We start from the raw sequence: 18594 nt of genomic DNA, 5'->3' as shown, positions 1-18594 counted from the left end.
CTTTCTCCAGTTAATACTGGTCAGTTCTAAGCAGTTTTCTATCGTGATATCCTGCGTTGCTCCCTCATTTGGGCTATTACCCTATCATCGTGCCTAAATGACTCAGCTATTACTGATGCAATGTGCTTCACAGCATCGTCTCCCTCTAAACATTTTCCCTCGTAATCTTCAATCTGTTGCTACTTTCTCCAATGCTTTTATAAGCGTTTCCTCGCCTGTTGGGCCAAGTTCAATAATTAACTTGATTGAAACTTCGTCTATCACTGCGGATGTGCATTTCGTAAAGTTTGCTTCCGCATTTTTCCAGTTAATACTGGTCAGTTTTAAGCTGTTTTCTATTGTGATGTCCTGCCTTGCTCCCTCATTTGGGCTATTACACTATCGTCGTGTCTAAATGACTCGGCTATTACTGATGCAATGTGCTTCACACCATCGTCTCCCTCTAGACATTTTCCCTCGTAATCTTCAATCTGTTGCTGCTTTTTCCAATGCTTTTCAGCGTTTCTTCGCCTCTTGTGCCAAGTTCAATAATTAACTTGATTGGAACTTCGTCTATCCCTTCGGGTAAGCATTTTCGAATATTTGCTCCCGCCTTTTTCCAGTTAATACTGGGCAGTTCTAAGCAGTTTTCTATTGTGATATCCTACGTTCCTCTCATTTGGGCTATTACCCTATCGTAGTGCCTAAACGACTCAGCTATTACTGATGCAATGTGCTTCACAGTATCGCCTCCCTCTAAACCTTTTCCTTCGTATTCTTGAATCTGTTGCTGCTTTTTCCAATGCTTTTATCAGCGTTTACTCGCTTCTTGGGCCAAGTTCATTAATTAACTTGATTGGAACTTCGTCTATCACTGCGGATGTGCATTTCGTAATGTTTGCTTCCGCCTTTTTCCAGTTATTACTGGTCAGTTTTAAGCTGTTTTCTATTGTGATGTCCTGCATTGCTCCCTCATTTGGGCTATTACCCTATCGTCGTGCCTAAATGACTCAGCGCTTACTGATGCAATGTGCTTCACAGTATCGTCCCCCTCTAAACATTTTCCTTCGTTTTCTTGAATCTGTTGCTGCTTTCTCCAATGCATTTATCAGCGTTTCCTCGCTTCTTGGGCCAAGTTCATTAATTAACTTGGTTGGAAATTCGTCTATCACTGCGGTTGTGCATTTCGGAATGATTTCTCCCGCCTTTTTCCATTTAATGCTGGTCAGTTTTAAGCTGTTTTCTATTGTGATGTCCTGCGTTGCTAGCTCATTTGGGCTATTACCCTACCGTCGTGCCTAAATGACTCAGCTATTACTGATGCAATGTGCTTCACAGCATCGTCTCCCTATAAACAATTTCCATCGTATTCTTGAATCTGTTGCTGCTTTCTCCAATGCTTTTATGAGCGTTTCCTCGCCTCTTGGGTCAAGTTCATTAATGAACTTGATTGAAACTTCGTCTATCCCTTCGGGTATACATATTGAATATTTGCTCCCGCCTTTCTCCAGTTAATACTGGTCAGTTCTAAGCAGTTTTCTATCGTGATATCCTGCGTTGCTCCCTCATTTGGGCTATTACCCTATCGTCGTGCCTAAATGACTCAGCGCTCACTGATGCTATGTGCTTCACAGTATCGTCTCCCTCTAAACATTTTCCTTCGTATTCTTGAATCTTTTGCTGCTTTCTCCAATGCATTTATCAGCGTTTCCTCGCTTCTTGGGCCAAGTTCATTAATTACTTGATTGGAACTTCGACTATCACTGCGGATGTGCATTTCGGAATGTTTGCTTCCGCCTTTTTCCAGTTAATACTGGTCAGTTTTAAGCTGTTTTCTATTCTGATTTCCTGCCTTGCTCCCTCATTTGGGCTATTACCCTATCGTCGTGCCTAAATGACTCAGCTATTACTGACGCAATCTGCTTCACAGCATCGTTTTCCTCTAATCATTTTCCTTCGTATTCTTGAATCTGCTGCTGCTTTCTCCAATGCTTTTATGAGCGTTTCCTCGCTTCTTGGGCCAACTTCATTAATTAACTTGATTGGAACTTCGTCTATCACTGCGGATGTGCATTTCGGAATGTTTGCTTCCGCCTTTCTCCAGTTAATACTGGTCAGTTCTAAGCAGTTTTCTATTGTGATATCCTGCGTTGCTCCCTCATTTGGGCTATTACCCTATCGTAGTGCCTAAATGACTCAGCTATTACTGATGCAATGTGCTTCACAGCATCGTCTCCCTCTAAACATTGTCCCTCGTATTCTTTATTCTGTTGCTGCTTTCTCCAATGCTTTTATTAGCGTCTCCTCTCTTCTTGGGCCAAGTTCATTAATTAACTTGATTGGAACTTCGTCTATCTTTTCGGGTATGCATTTTCGAATATTTGCTCCCGCCTTTTTCCAGTTAATACTGGTCAGTTCTAAGCAGTTTTCTATTGTGATATCCTACGTTGCTCCCTCATTTGGGCTATTACCCTATCGTAGTGCCTAAACGACTCAGCTATTACTGATGCAATGTGCTTCACAGTATCGCCTCCCTCTAAACCTTTTCCTTCGTATTCTTGAATCTGTTGCTGCTTTTTCCAATGCTTTTATCAGCGTTTACTCGCTTCTTGGGCCAAGTTCATTAATTAACTTGATTGGAACTTCGTCTATCACTGCGGATGTGCATTTCGTAATGTTTGCTTCCGCCTTTTTCCAGTTAATACTGGTCAGATTTAAGCTGTTTTCTATTGTGATGTCCTGCATTGCTCCCTCATTTGGGCTATTACCCTATCGTCGTGCCTAAATGACTCAGCGCTTACTGATGCAATGTGCTTCACAGTGTCGTCCCCCTCTACACATTTTCCTTCGTATTCTTGAATCTGTTGCTGCTTTCTCCAATGCATTTATCAGCGTTTCCTCGCCTCTTGGGCCAAGTTCATTAATTACTTGATTGAAACTTCGTCTATCACTGCGGATGTGCATTTCGTAAAGTTTGCTTGCGCATTTTTCCAGTTAATACTGGTCAGTTTTAAGCTGTTTTTTATTGTGATGTCCTGCCTTGCTCCCTCATTTGGGCTATTACCCTATCGTCGTGCCTAAATGACTCAGCTATTACTGATGCAATGTGCTTCACACCATCGTCTCCCTCTAAACATTTTCCCTCGTAATCTTCAATCTGTTGCTGCTTTTTCCAATGCTTTTCAGCGTTTCTTCGCCTCTTGTGCCAAGTTCATTTATTAACTTGATTGGAACTTCGTCTATCCCTTCGGGTATGCATTTTCGAATATTTGCTCCCGCCTTTTTCCAGTTAATACTGGTCAGTTCTAAGCAGTTTTCTATTGTGATATCCTACGTTGCTCCCTCATTTGGGCTATTACCCTATCGTAGTGCCTAAACGACTCAGCTATTACTGATGCAATGTGCTTCACAGTATCGCCTCCCTCTAAACCTTTTCCTTCGTATTCTTGAATCTGTTGCTGCTTTTTCCAATGCTTTTATCAGCGTTTACTCGCTTCTTGGGCCAAGTTCATTAATTAACTTGATTGGAACTTCGTCTATCACTGCGGATGTGCATTTCGTAATGTTTGCTTCCGCCTTTTTCCAGTTAATAGTGGTCAGATTTAAGCTGTTTTCTATTGTGATGTCCTGCATTGCTCCCTCATTTGGGCTATTACCCTATCGTCGTGCCTAAATGACTCAGCGCTTACTGATGCAATGTGCTTCACAGTGTCGTCCCCCTCTACACATTTTCCTTCGTATTCTTGAATCTGTTGCTGCTTTCTCCAATGCATTTATCAGCGTTTCCTCGCTTCTTGAGCCAAGTTCATTAATTAACTTGATTGGAACTTCGTCTATCACTGCGGATGTGCATTTCGGAATGCTTGCTTCCGCCTTTTTCCAGTTAATACTGGTCAGTTTTAAGCTGTTTTCTATTCTTATGTCCTGCCTTGCTCCCTCATTTGGGCTATTACCCTATCGTCGTGCCTAAATGACTCAGCTATTACTGATGCAATCTGCTTCACAGCATCGTCTCCCTCTAATCATTTTCCTTCGTATTCTTGAATCTGTTGCTGCTTTCTCCAATGCTTTTATGACCGTTTCCTCGACTCTTGGGCCAAGTTCATTAATTAACTTGATTGGAACTTCGTCTATCCCTTCGGGTATGCATATTGAATATTTGCTCCCGCCTTTCTCCAGTTAATACTGGTCAGTTCTAAGCAGTTTTCTATCGTGATATCCTGCGTTGCTCCCTCATTTGGGCTATTACCCTATCGTCGTGCCTAAATGACTATGCGCTCACTGATGCAATGTGCTTCACAGTATCGTCTCCCTCTAAACATTTTCCTTCGTATTCTTGAATCTGTTGCTGCTTTCTCCAATGCTTTTATCAGCGTTTCCTCGCTTCTTGGGCCAAGTTCATTAATTAACTTGATTGGAACTTCGACTATCACTGCGGATGTGCATTTCGGAATGTTTGCTTCCGCCTTTTTCCAGTTAATACTGGTCAGTTTTAAGCTGTTTTCTATTCTGATATCCTGCCTTGCTCCCTCATTTGGGCTATTACCCTATCGTCGTGCCTAAATGACTCAGCTATTACTGATGCAATCTGCTTCACAGCATCGTTTTCCTCTAATCATTTTCCTTCGTATTCTTGAATCTGCTGCTGCTTTCTCCAATGCTTTCATGAGCGTTTCCTCGCTTCTTGGGCCAACTTCATTAATTAACTTGATTGGAACTTCGTCTATCACTGCGGATGTGCATTTCGGAATGTTTGCTTCCGCCTTTCTCCAGTTAATACTGGTCAGTTCTAAGCAGTTTTCTATTGTGATATCCTGCGTTGCTCCCTCATTTGGGCTATTACCCTATCGTAGTGCCTAAATGACTCAGCTATTACTGATGCAATGTGCTTCACAGCATCGTCTCCCTCTAAACATTGTCCCTCGTATTCTTTAATCTGCTGCTGCTTTCTCCAATGCTTTTATTAGCGTCTCCTCTCTTCTTGGGCCAAGTTCATTAATTAACTTGATTGGAACTTCGTCTATCCCTTCGGGTATGCATTTTCGAATATTTGCTCCCGCCTTTCTCCAGTTAATACTGGTCAATTTTAGGCTGTTTTCTATTGTGATGTCCTGCGTTGCTCTCTCATTTGGGCTATTACCCAATCGTCCTGCCTAAATGACTCAGCGCTTACTGATGCAATATGCTTCACAGTATCGTCCCCCTCTAAGCATTTTCCTTGGTATTCTTGAATCTGTTGCTGCTTTCTCCAATGCTTTTATCAGCGTTTCCTCGCTTCTTGGGCCAAGTTCATTATTTACTTTATTGGAACTTTGTCTATCACTGCGGATGTGCATTTCGGAATGTTTGCTTCCGCCTTTTTCCAGGTAATACTGGTCAGTTTTAAGCTGTTTTCTATTCTGATGTCCTGCCTTGCTCCCTCATTTGGGCTATTACCCTATCGTCGTGCCTAAATGACTCAGCTATTACTGATGCAATCTGCTTCACAGCATCGTCTCCCTCTAATCATTATCCTTCGTATTCTTGAATCTGTTGCTGCTTTCTCCAATGCTTTTATGAGCGTTTCCTCGCCTCTTGGGCCAAGTTCATTATTAACTTGATTGGAACTTCGTCTCTCCCTTCGGGTATGCATATTGAATATTTGCTCCCGCCTTTCTCCAGTTAATACTGGTCAGTTCTAACCAGTTTTATATTGTGATATCCTGCGTTGCTCCCTCATTTGGGCTATTACCCTATCGTCGTGCCTAAATGACTCAGCTATTACTGATGCAATGTGTTTCACAGCATTCTCTCCCTCTAAACAATTTCCTTCGTATTCTTGAATCTTGTCTGCTTTCTCCAATGCTTTTATGAGCGGTTCCTCGCTTCTTAGGCCAAGTTCATTAATTAACTTGGTTGGAAATTCGTCTATCACTGCGGTTGTGCATTTCGGAATGATTGCTCTCGCCTTTTTCCATTTAATGCTGGTCAGTTTTAAGCTGTTTTCTGTTGTGATGTCCTGCGTTACTAGCTCATTTGGGCAATTACCCTACCGTCGTGCCTAAATGACTCAGCTATTACTGATGCAACGTGCTTCACAGCATCATCTCCCCCTAAACAACTTCCTTCGTATTCTTGAATCTGTTGCTGCTTTCTCCAATGCTTTTATGAGCGTTTCCTCGCCTCTTGGGCCAAGTTCATTAATTAACTTGATTGGAACTTCGTCTATTCATTCGGGTATGCATTTTCGAATATTTGCTCCCGCCTTTCTCCAGTTAATACTGGTCAGCTCTATCCAGTTTTCCATTGTGATATCCTGCGTTGCTCCCTCATTTGGGCTATTACCCTACCGTTGTGCCTAAATGACTCAGCTATTACTGATGCAATGCGCTTCACACCATCGTCTCCCTCTAAACAATTTCCTTCGTATTCTTGAATCTGTTGCTGCTTTCTCCAATGCTTTTATGAGCGTTTCCTCGCCTCTTGGGCCAAGTTCATTAATTAACTTGATTGGAACTTCGTCTATCCCTTCGGGTATGCATTTTCGAATATTTGCTCCCGCCTTTTTCCAGTTAATACTGGTCAGTTCTAAGCAGTTTTCTATTGTGATATCCTACGTTGCTCCCTCATTTGGGCTATTACCCTATCGTAGTGCCTAAACGACTCAGCTATTACTGATGCAATGTGCTTCACAGTATCGCCTCCCTCTAAACCTTTTCCTTCGTATTCTTGAATCTGTTGCTGCTTTTTGCAATGCTTTTATCAGCGTTTACTCGCTTCTTGGGCCAAGTTCATTAATTAACTTGATTGGAACTTCGTCTATCACTGCGGATGTGCATTTCGTAATGTTTGCTTCCGCCTTTTTCCAGTTAAGACTGGTCAGATTTAAGCTGTTTTCTATTGTGATGTCCTGCATTGCTCCCTCATTTGGGCTATTACCCTATCGTCGTGCCTAAATGACTCAGCGCTTACTGATGCAATGTGCTTCACAGTGTCGTCCCCCTCTACACATTTTCCTTCGTATTCTTGAATCTGTTGCTGCTTTCTCCAATGCATTTATCAGCGTTTCCTCGCTTCTTGAGCCAAGTTCATTAATTAACTTGATTGGAACTTCGTCTATCACTGCGGATGTGCATTTCGGAATGCTTGCTTCCGCCTTTTTCCAGTTAATACTGGTCAGTTTTAAGCTGTTTTCTATTCTTATGTCCTGCCTTGCTCCCTCATTTGGGCTATTACCCTATCGTCGTGCCTAAATTACTCAGCTATTACTGATGCAATCTGCTTCACAGCATCGTCTCCCTCTAATCATTTTCCTTCGTATTCTTGAATCTGTTGCTGCTTTCTCCAATGCTTTTATGACCGTTTCCTCGACTCTTGCGCCAAGTTCATTAATTAACTTGATTGGAACTTCGTCTATCCCTTCGGGTATGCATATTGAATATTTGCTCCCGCCATTCTCCAGTTAATACTGGTCAGTTCTAAGCAGTTTTCTATCGTGATATCCTGCGTTGCTCCCTCATTTGGGCTATTACCCTATCGTCGTGCCTAAATGACTCAGCGCTCACTGATGCAATGTGCTTCACAGTATCGTCTCCCTCTAAACATTTTCCTTCGTATTCTTGAATCAGTTGCTGCTTTCTCCAATGCTTTTATCAGCGTTTTCTCGCTTCTTTGGCCAAGTTCATTAATTAATTTGATTGGAACTTCGACTATCACTGCGGATGTGCATTTCGGAATGTTTGCTTCCGCCTTTTTCCAGTTAATACTGGTCAGTTTTAAGCTGTTTTCTATTCTGATGTCCTGCCTTGCTCCCTCATTTGGGCTATTACCCTATCGTCGTGCCTAAATGACTCAGCTATTACTGATGCAATCTGCTTCACAGCATCGTTTTCCTCTAATCATTTTCCTTCGTATTCTTGAATCTGCTGCTGCTTTCTCCAATGCTTTTATGAGCGTTTCCTCGCTTCTTGGGCCAACTTCATTAATTAACTTGATTGGAACTTCGTCTATCACTGCGGATGTGCATTTCGGAATGTTTGCTTCCGCCTTTCTCCAGTTAATACTGGTCAGTTCTAACAAGTTTTCTATCGTGATATCCTGCGTTGCTCCCTCATTTGGGCTATTACCCTATCGTCGTGCCTAAATGACTCAGCGCTCACTGATGCATTGTGCTTCACAGTATCGTCTCCCTCTAAACATTTTCCTTCGTATTCTTGAATCTGTTGCTGCTTCCTCCAATGGTTTTATCAGCGTTTCCTCGCTTCTTGGGCCAAGTTCATTAATTAACTTGATTGGAACTTCGTATATCACTGCGGATGTGCATTTTGGAATGTTTGCTTCCGCCTTTTTCCAGTTAATACTGGTCAGCTTTAAGCTGTTTTCTATTGTGATGTCCTGCGTTGCTCCCTCATTTGGGCTATTACCCCATCTTCGTGCCTAAATAACTCAGCTATTACTGATGCAATCTGCTTCACAGCATCGTCTCCCTCTAATCATTTTCCTTCGTATTCTTGAATCTGTTGCTGCTTTCTCCAATGCTTTTATGAGCGTTTCCACGCCTCTTGGGCCAAGTTCATTAATTAACTTGATTGGAACTTCGTCTATCTCTTCGGGTATGCATATTGAATATTTGCTCCCACCTTTCTTCAGTTAATACTGGTCAGCTCTAAGCAGTTTTCTATTGTGATATCCTGCGTTGCTCCCTCATTTGGGCTATTACCCTATCGTAGTGCCTAAACGACTCAGCTATTACTGATGCAATGTGCTTCACAGTATCGCCTCCCTCTAAACATTTTCCTTCGTATTCTTGAATCTGTTGCTGCTTTCTCCAATGCTTTTATCAGCGTTTACTCGCTTCTCTTGCCAAGTTCATTAATTAACTTGATTGGAACTTCGTCTATCACTGCGGATGTGCATTTCGGAATGTTTGCTTCCGCCTTTTTCCAGTTAATACTGGTCAGTTTTAGGCTGTTTTCTATTGTGATGTCCTGCGTTGCTCCCTCATTTGGGCTATTACCCAATAGTCCTGCCTAAATGACTCAGCTATTACTGATGCAATCTGCTTCACAGCATCGTCTCCCTCTAATCATTATCCTTCGTATTCTTGAATCTGTTGCTGCTTTCTCCAATGCTTTTATGAGCGTTTCCTCGCCTCTTGGGCCAAGTTCATTAATTAACTTGATTGGAACTTCGTCTATCCCTTCGGGTATGCATATTGAATATTTGCTCCCGCCTTTCTCCATTTAATACTGGTCAGTTCTAACCAGTTTTATATTGTGATATCCTGCGTTGCTCCCTCATTTGGGCTATTACCCTATCGTCGTGCCTAAATGACTCAGCTATTACTGATGCAATGTGTTTCACAGCATTCTCTCCCTCTAAACAATTTCCTTCGTATTCTTGAATCTTGTCTGCTTTCTCCAATGCTTTTATGAGCGGTTCCTCGCTTCTTGGGCCAAGTTCATTATTAACTTTGTTGAAAATTCGTCTATCACTGCGGTTGTGCATTTCGGAATGATTGCTCTCGCCTTTTTCCATTTAATGCTGGTCAGTTTTAAGCTGTTTTCTGTTGTGATGTACTGCGTTACTAGCTCATTTGGGCTATTACCCTACCGTCGTGCCTAAATGACTCAGCTATTACTGATGCAACGTGCTTCACAGCATCGTCTCCCCCTTAACAATTTCCTTCGTATTCTTGAATCTGTTGCTGCTTTCTCCAATGCTTTTATGAGCGTTTCCTCGCCTCTTGGGCCAAGTTCATTAATTAACTTGATTGGAACTTCGTCTATTCCTTCGGGTATGCATTTTCGAATATTTGCTCCCGCCTTTCTCCAGTTAATACTGGTCAGTTCTATCCAGTTTTTTATTGTGATATCCTGCGTTGCTCCCTCATTTGGGCTATTACCCTACCGTTGTGCCTAAATGACTCAGCTATTACTGATGCAATGTGCTTCACAGCATCGTCTCCCTCTAAACAATTTCCTTCGTATTCTTGAATCTGTTGCTGCTTTCTCCAATGCTTTTATGAGCGTTTCCTCGCCTCTTGGGCCAAGTTCAATAATTAACTTGATTGGAACTTCGTCTATCCCTTCGGGTATGCATTTTCGAATATTTGCTCCCGCCTTACTCCAGGTAATACTGGTCAGTTCTATCCAGTTTTCTATTGTGATATCCTGCGTTGCTCTCTCATTTGGGCTATTACCCTATCATCGTGCCTAAATGACTCAGCTATTACTGATGCAATGTGCTTCACAGCATCGTCTCCCTCTAAACATTTTCCCTCGTAATCTTCAATCTGTTGCTGCTTTCTCCAATGCTTTTATGAGCGTTTCCTCGCCTCTTGGGCCAAGTTCATTAATTAACTTGATTGAAACTTCGTCTATCACTGCGGATGTGCATTTCGTAAAGTTTGCTTCCGCATTTTTCCAGTTAATACTGGTCAGTTTTAAGCTGTTTTCTATTTTGATGTCCTGCCTTGCTCCCTCATTTGGGCTATTACCCTATCGTCGTGCCTAAATGACTCAGGTATTACTGATGCAATGTGCTTCACAGCAACGTCTCCCTCTAAACATTTTCCCTCGTAATCTTCAATCTGTTGCTGCTTTCTCCAATGCTTTTCAGCGTTTCTTCGCCTCTTGTGCCAATTTCATTTATTAACTTGATTGGAACTTCGTCTATCCCTTCGGGTATGCATTTTCGAATATTTGCTCCCGCCTTTCTCCAGTTAATACTGGTCAGTTGTAACCAGTTTTCCATTGTGATATCCTGCGTTGCTTCCTCATTTGGGCTATTACCCTATCGTCGTGCCTAAATGATTCAGCGCTTACTGATGCAATGTGCTTCACAGTATCGTCTCCCTCTAAACATTTTCCTTCGTATTCTTGAATCTGCTGCTGCTTTCTCCAATGCTTTTATTAGCGTTTCCTCGCATCTTGGGCCAAGTTCATTAACTTAATTGGAACTTCGCCTATCCATTCGGGTATGCATTTTCGAATATTTGCTCCCGCCTTTCTCAATTTAATACTGGTCAGTTCTAAGCAGTTTTCTATCGTGATATCCTGCGTTGCTCCCTCATTTGGGCTATTACCCTATCGTCGTGCCTAAATGACTCAGCGCTCACTGATGCAATGTGCTTCACACTATCGTCTCCCTCTAAACATTTTCCTTCGTATTCTTGAATCTGTTGCTGCTTTCTCCAATGGTTTTATCAGCGTTTCCTCGCTTCTTGGGCCAAGTTCATTAATTAACCTGATTGAAACTTCGTATATCACTGCGGAAGTGCATTTCGGAATGTTTGCTTCCGCCTTTTTCTAGTTAATACTGGTAAGCTTTAAGCTGTTTTCTATTGTGATGTCCTGCGTTGCTCCCTCATTTGGGCTATTACCCCATCGTCGTGCCTAAATAACTCAGCTATTACTGAAGCAATGTGCTTCACAGCATCTTCTCCCTCTAAACATTTTCCTTCGTATTCTTGAATCTGTTGCTGATTTCTCCAATGCTTTCAGCAGCGTTTCATCGCCTCTTGGGCCAAGTTCATAATTAACTTAATTGGAACTTCTTCTATCCCTACGGGTATGCATTTTCGAATATTTGCTCCCGCCTTTTTCCAGTTAATACTGGTCAGTTCTAAGCAGTTTTCTATTGTGATATCCTGCGTTGCTCCCTCATTTGGGCTATTACCCTATCGTAGTGCCTAAACGACTCAGCTATTACTGATGCAATGTGCTTCACAGTATCGCCTCCCTCTAAACATTTTCCTTCGAATTCTTGAATCTGTTGCTGCTTTCTCCAATGCTTTTATCAGCGTTTACTCGCTTCTTGGGCCAAGTTCATTAAGTAACTTCATTGGAACTTCGTCTATCCCTTTGGGTATGCATATTGAATATTTGCTCCCGCCTTTCTCCAGTTAATACTGGTCAGTTCTAACCAGTTTTATATTGTGATATCCTGCGTTGCTCCCTCATTTGGGCTATTGCCCTATCGTCGTGCTTAAATGACTCAGGTATTACTGATGCAATGTGTTTCACAGCATTCTCTCCCTTTAAACAATTTCCTTCGTATTCTTGAATCTTGTCTGCTTTCTCGAATGCTTTTATGAGCGTTTCCTCGCTTCTTGGGCCAAGTTCATTAATTAACTTGGTTGTAAATTCGTCTATCACTGCGGATGTTCATTTCGGAATGTTTGCTTCCGCCTTTCTCCAGTTAATACTGGTCAGTTCTAAGCAGTTTTCTATTGTGATATCCTGCGTTGCTCCCTCATTTGGGCTATTACCCTATCGTAGTGCCTAAATGACTCAGCTATTACTAATGCAATGTGCTTCACAGCATCGTCTCCCTCTAAACATTGTCCCTCGTATTCTTTAATCTGTTGCTGCTTTCTCCAATGCTTTTATTAGCGTTTCCTCTCTTCTTGGGCCAAGTTCATTAATTAACTTGATTGAAACTTCGTCTATCCCTTCGGTTATGCATTTTCGAATATTTGCTCCCGCCTTTCTCCAGTTAATACTGGTCAGTTCTAAGCAGTTTTCTATCGTGATATCCTGCGTTGCTCCCTTATTTGGGCTATTACCCTACCGTCGTGCCTAAATGACTCAGCGCTCACTGATGCAATGTGCTTCACAGTATCGTCTCCCTCTAAACATTTTCCTTCGTATTCTTGAATCTGTTGCTGCTTTCTCCAATGAATTTATCAGCGTTTCCTCGCTTCTTGGGCCAAGTTCATTAATTAACTTGATTGGAACTTCGTATATCACTGCGGATGTGCATTTCGGAATGTTTGCTTCCGCCTTTTTCCAGTTAATACTGGTCAGCTTTAAGCTGTTTTCTATTGTGATGTCCTGCGTTGCTCCCTCATTTGGGCTATTACCCTATCGTCGTGCCTAAATGACTCAGCTATTACTGATGCAATGTGCTTCACAGCATCGTCTCCCTCTAAACATTTTCCCTCGTAATGTTTATTCTGTTGCTGCTTTCTCCAATGCTTTTCAGCGTTTCTTCGCCTCTTGTGCCAAGTTCATTAATTAACTTGATTGGAACTTCGTCTACCCCTTCGGGTATGCATTTTCGAATATTTGCTCCCGCCTTTTTCCAGTTAATACTGGTCAGTTCTAAGCAGTTTTCTATTGTGATATCCTGCGTTGCTCCCTCATTTGGGCTATTACCCTATCGTAGTGCCTAAACGACTCAGCTATTACTGATGCAATGTGCTTCACAGTATCGCCTCCCTCTAAACATTTTCTTTCGTATTCTTTAATCTGTTGCTGCTTTCTCCAATGCTTTTATCAGCGTTTACTCGCTTCTTGGGCCAAGTTCATTAATTAACTTGATTGGAACTTCGTCTATCACTCCGGATGTGCATTTCGTAATGTTTGCTTCCGCCTTTTTCCAGTTAATACTGGTCAGTTTTAAGCTGTTTTCTATTGTGATGTCCTGCGTTGCTCCCTCATTTGGGCTATTACCCTATCGTCGTGCCTAAATGACTCAGCGCTTACTGATGCAATGTGCTTTACAGTATCGTCCCCCTCTAAACATTTTCCTTCGTATTCTTGAATCTGTTGCTGCTTTCTCCAATGCTTTTATCAGCGTTTCCTCGCCTCTTGGGATAAGTTCATTAATTAACTTGATTGGAACTTCGTCTATCCCTTCGGGTATGCATATTGAATATTTGCTCCCGCCTTTCTCCAGTTAATACTGGTCAGTTCTAAGCAGTTTTCTATCGAATTATTTTGCGTTGCTCCCTCATTTGGGCTATTACCCTATCGTAGTGCCTCAATGACTCAGCTATTACTGATGCAATGTGCTTCACAGCATCGTCTCCCTCTAAACATTTTCCCTCGTAATCTTCAATCTGTTGCTGCTTTCTCCAATGCTTTTCAGCGTTTCTTCGCCTCTTGTGCCAAGTTCAATAATTAACTTGATTGGAACTTCGTCTATCCCTTCGGGTATGCATTTTTAATGTTTGCTTCCGCCTTTTTCCAGTTAATACTGGTCAGCTTTAAGCTGTTTTCTATTGTGATGTCCTGCGTTGCTCCCTCATTTCGGCTATTACCCCATCGCCGTGCCTAAATAACTCAGCTATTACTGATGCAATCTGCTTCACAGCATCGTCTCCCTCTAATCATTTTCCTTCGTATTCTTGAATCTGTTGCTGCTTTCTCCAATGCTTTTACAAGCGTTTCCTCGCCTCTTGGGCCAAGTTCATTAATTAACTTGATTGGAACTTCGTCTATCCCTTCGGGTATGCATATTGAATATTTGCTCCCACCTTTCTCCAGTTAATACTGGTCAGTTCTAACCAGTTTTATATTGTGATATCCTGCGTTGCTCCCTCATTTGGGCTATTACCCTATCGTCGTGCCTAAATCACTCAGCTATTACTGATGCAATGTGTTTAACAGCATTCTCTCCCTCTAAACAACTTCCTTCGTATTCTTTAATCTTGTCTGCTTTCTCCAATGCTTTTATGAGCGTTTCCTCGCTTCTTGGGCCAAGTTCATTAATTAACTTGGTTGGAAATTCGTCTATCACTGCGGTTGTGCATTTCGGAATGATTTCTCCCGCCTTTTTCTATTTATTGCTGGTCAGTTTTAAGCTGTTTTCTATTGTGATGTCCTGCGTTGCTAGCTCATTTGGGCTATTACCCTACCGTCGTGCCTAAATGACTCAGCTATTACTGATGCAATGTGCTCCACAGCATCGTCTCCCTCTAAACAATTTCCTTCGTATTCTTGAATCTGTTGCTGCTTTCTTCAATGCTTTTATGAGCGTTTCCTCGCCTCTTGGGCCAAGTTCATTAATTAACTTGATTGGAACTTCGTCTATCCCTTCGGGTATGCATTTTCGAATATTTGCTCCCGCCTTACTCCAGTTAATATTGGTCAGTTCTATCCAGTTTTCTATTGTGATATCCTGCGTTGCTCCCTCATTTGGGCTATTACCCTATCACCGTGCCTAAATGACTCAGCTATTACTGATGCAATGTGCTTCACAGCATCGTCTCCCTCTAAACATTTTCCCTCGTAATCTTCAATCTGTTGCTGCTTTCTCCAATGCTTTTATGAGCGTTTCCTCGCCTCTTGGGCCAAGTTCATTAATTAACTTGATTGAAACTTCGTCTATCACTGCGGATGTGCATTTCTAAAGTTTGCTTCCGCATTTTTCCAGTTAATACTGGTCAGTTTTAAGCTGTTTTCTATTGTGATGTCCTGCCTTGCTCCCTCATTTGGGCTATTACCCTATCATCGTGCCTAAATGACTCAGCTATTACTAATGCAATGTGCTTCACACCATCGTCTCCCTCTAAACATTTTCACTCGTAATCTTCAATCTGTTGCTGCTTTTTCCAATGCTTTTCAGCGTTTCTTCGCCTCTTGTGCCAAGTTCATTAATTAACTTGATTGGAACTTCGTCTATCCCTTCGGGTATGCATATTGAATATTTGCTCCCGCCTTTCTCCAGTTAATACTGGTTAGTTTTAAGCTGTTTTCTATTGTGATGTCCTGCGTTGCTCCCTCATTTGGGCTATTACCCTATCGTCGTGCCTAAATGACTCAGCGCTTACTGATGCAATATGCTTCACAGTATCGTCCCCCTCTAAACATTTTCCTTCGTATTCTTGAATCTGTTGCTGCTTTCTCCAATGCTTTTATCAGCGTTTCCTCGCTTCTTGGGCCAAGTTCATTAATTAACTTGATTGGATCTTCGTCTATCACTGCGGATGTGCATTTCGGAATGTTTGCTTCCGCCTTTTTCCAGTTAATACTAGTCAGTTTTAAGCTGTTTTCTATTCTGATGTCCTGCCTTGCTCCCTCATTTGGGCTATTACCCTATCGTCGTGCCTAAATGACTCAGCTATTACTGATGCAATCTGCTTCACAGCATCGTCTCCCTCTAATAATTATCCTTCGTATTCTTGAATCTGTTGCTGCTTTCTCCAATGCTTTTATGAGCGTTTCCTCGCCTCTTGGGCCAAGTTCATTAAGTAACTTGATTGGAACTTCGTCTATCCCTTTGGGTATGCATATTGAATATTTGCTCCCGCCTTTCTCCAGTTAATACTGGTCAGTTCTAACCAGTTTTATATTGTGATATCCTGCGTTGCTCCCTCATTTGGGCTATTACCCTACCGTCGTGCCTAAATGACTCAGCTATTACTGATGCAATGTGTTTCACAGCATTCCCTCCCTTTAAAGAATTTCCTTCGTATTCTTGAATATTGTCTGCTTCCTCGAATGCTTTTATGAGAGTTTCCTCGCTTCTTGGGCCAAGTTCATTAATTAACTTAGTTGTAAATTCGTCTATCACTGCGGATGTGCATTTCGGAATGTTTGCTTCCGCCTTTCTACAGTTAATACTGGTCAGTTCTAAGCAGTTTTCTATTGTGATATCCTGCGTTGCTCCCTCATTTGGGCTATTACCCTATCGTAGTGCCTAAATGACTCAGCTATTACTGATGCAATGTGCTTCACAGCATCGTCTCCCTCTAAACATTGTCCCTCGTATTCTTTAATCTGTTGCTGCTTTCTCCAATGCTTTTATTAGCGTTTCCTCTCTTCTTGGGCCAAGTTCATTAATAACTTGTTTGGAACTTCGTCTATCCCTTCGGGTATGCATTTTCGAATATTTGCTCCCGCCTTTCTCCAGTTATTACTGGTCAGTTCTAAGCAGTTTTCTATCGTGATATCCTGCGTTGCTCCCTCATTTGGGCTATTACCCTATCGTCGTGCCTAAATGACTCAGCGCTCACTGATGCAATGTGCTTCACAGTATCGTCTCCCTCTAAACATTTTCCTTCGTATTCTTGAATCTGTTGCTGCTTTCTCCAATGGATTTATCAGCGTTTCCTCGCTTCTTGGGCCAAGTTCATTAATTAACTTGATTAGAACTTCGTCTACCCCTTCGGGTATGCATTTTCGAATATTTGCTCCCGCCTTTTTCCAGTTAATACTGGTCAGTTCTAAGAAGTTTTCTATTGTGATGCCCTGCGTTGCTCCCTCATTTGGGCTATTACCCTATCGCAGTGCCTAAACGACTCAGCTATTACTGATGCAATGTGCTTCACAGTATCGTCTCCCTCTAAACATTTTCCTTCGTATTCTTGAATCTGTTGCTGCTTTCTCCAATGGATTTATCAGCGTTTCCTCGCTTCTTGGGCCAAGTTCATTAATTAACTTGATTAGAACTTCGTCTACCCCTTCGGGTATGCATTTTCGAATATTTGCTCCCGCCTTTTTCCAGTTAATACTGGTCAGTTCTAAGAAGTTTTCTATTGTGATGCCCTGCGTTGCTCCCTCATTTGGGCTATTACCCTATCGCAGTGCCTAAACGACTCAGCTATTACTGATGCAATGTGCTTCACAGTATCGCCTCCCTCTAAACATTTTCTTTCGTATTCTTCAATCTGTTGCTGCTTTCTCCAATGCTTTTATCAGCGTTTACTCGCTTCTTGGGCCAAGTTCATTAATTAACTTGATTGGAACTTCGTCTATCACTCCGGATGTGCATTTCGTAATGTTTGCTTCCGCCTTTTTCCAGTTATTACTGGTCAGTTTTAAGCTGTTTTCTATTGTGAGGTCCTGCGTTGCTCCCTCATTTGGGCTATTACCCTATCGTCGTGCCTAAATGACTCAGCGCTTACTGATGCAATGTGCTTCACAGTATCGTCCCCCTATAAACATTTTCCTTCGTATTCTTGAATCTGTTGCTGCTTTCTCCAATGCTTTTATCAGCGTTTCCTCGCCTCTTGGGATAAGTTCAATAATTAACTTGATTGGAACTTCGTCTATCCCTTCGGGTATGCATATTGAATATTTGCTCCCGCCTTTCTCCAGTTAATACTGGTCAGTTCTAAGCAGTTTTCTATCGTAATATTTTGTGTTGCTCCCTCATTTGGGCTTTTACCCTATCGTAGTGCCTCAATGACTCAGCTATTACTGATGCAATGTGCTTCACAGCATCGTCTCCCTCTAAACATTTTCCCTCGTAATCTTCAATCTGTTGCTGCTTTCTCCAATGCTTTTCAGCGTTTCTTCGCCTCTTGTGCCAAGTTCAATAATTAACTTGATTGGAACTTCGTCTATTCCTTCGGGTATGCATTTTCTAATATTTGCTCCCGCCTTTCTCCAGTTATTACAGGTCAGTTCTAACCAGTTTTCCATTGTGATATCCTGCGTTGCTCCCTCATTTGGGCTATTACCCTATCGTCGTGCCTAAATGACTCAGCGCTTACTGATGCAATGTGCTTCACAGTATCGTCCCCCTATAAACATTTTCCTTCGTATTCTTGAATCTGTTGCTGCTTTCTCCAATGCTTTTATCAGCGTTTCCTCGCTTCTTGGGCGAAGTTCATTAATTAACTTGATTAGAACTTCGTCTATCTCTGCGGATGTGCATTTCTGAATGTTTGCTTCCGCCTTTTTCCAGTTAATACTGGTCAGTTTTAAGCTGTTTTCTATTCTGATGTCCTGCCTTGCTCCCTCATTTGGGCTATTACCCTATCGTCGTGCCTAAATGACTCAGCTATTACTGATGCAATGTGCTTCACAGCATCGTCTCCTTCTAATCATTTTCCTTCGTATTCTTGAATCTGTTGCAGCTTTATCCAATGCTTTTATGACCGTTTCCTCGCCTCTTGGGATA

Source organism: Amblyomma americanum, chromosome 7 (assembly GCF_052857255.1).
Source record: "Amblyomma americanum isolate KBUSLIRL-KWMA chromosome 7, ASM5285725v1, whole genome shotgun sequence".
Taxonomy (NCBI): Eukaryota; Metazoa; Arthropoda; class Arachnida; order Ixodida; family Ixodidae; genus Amblyomma; species Amblyomma americanum.
This window is presented reverse-complemented; position numbering follows the sequence as displayed.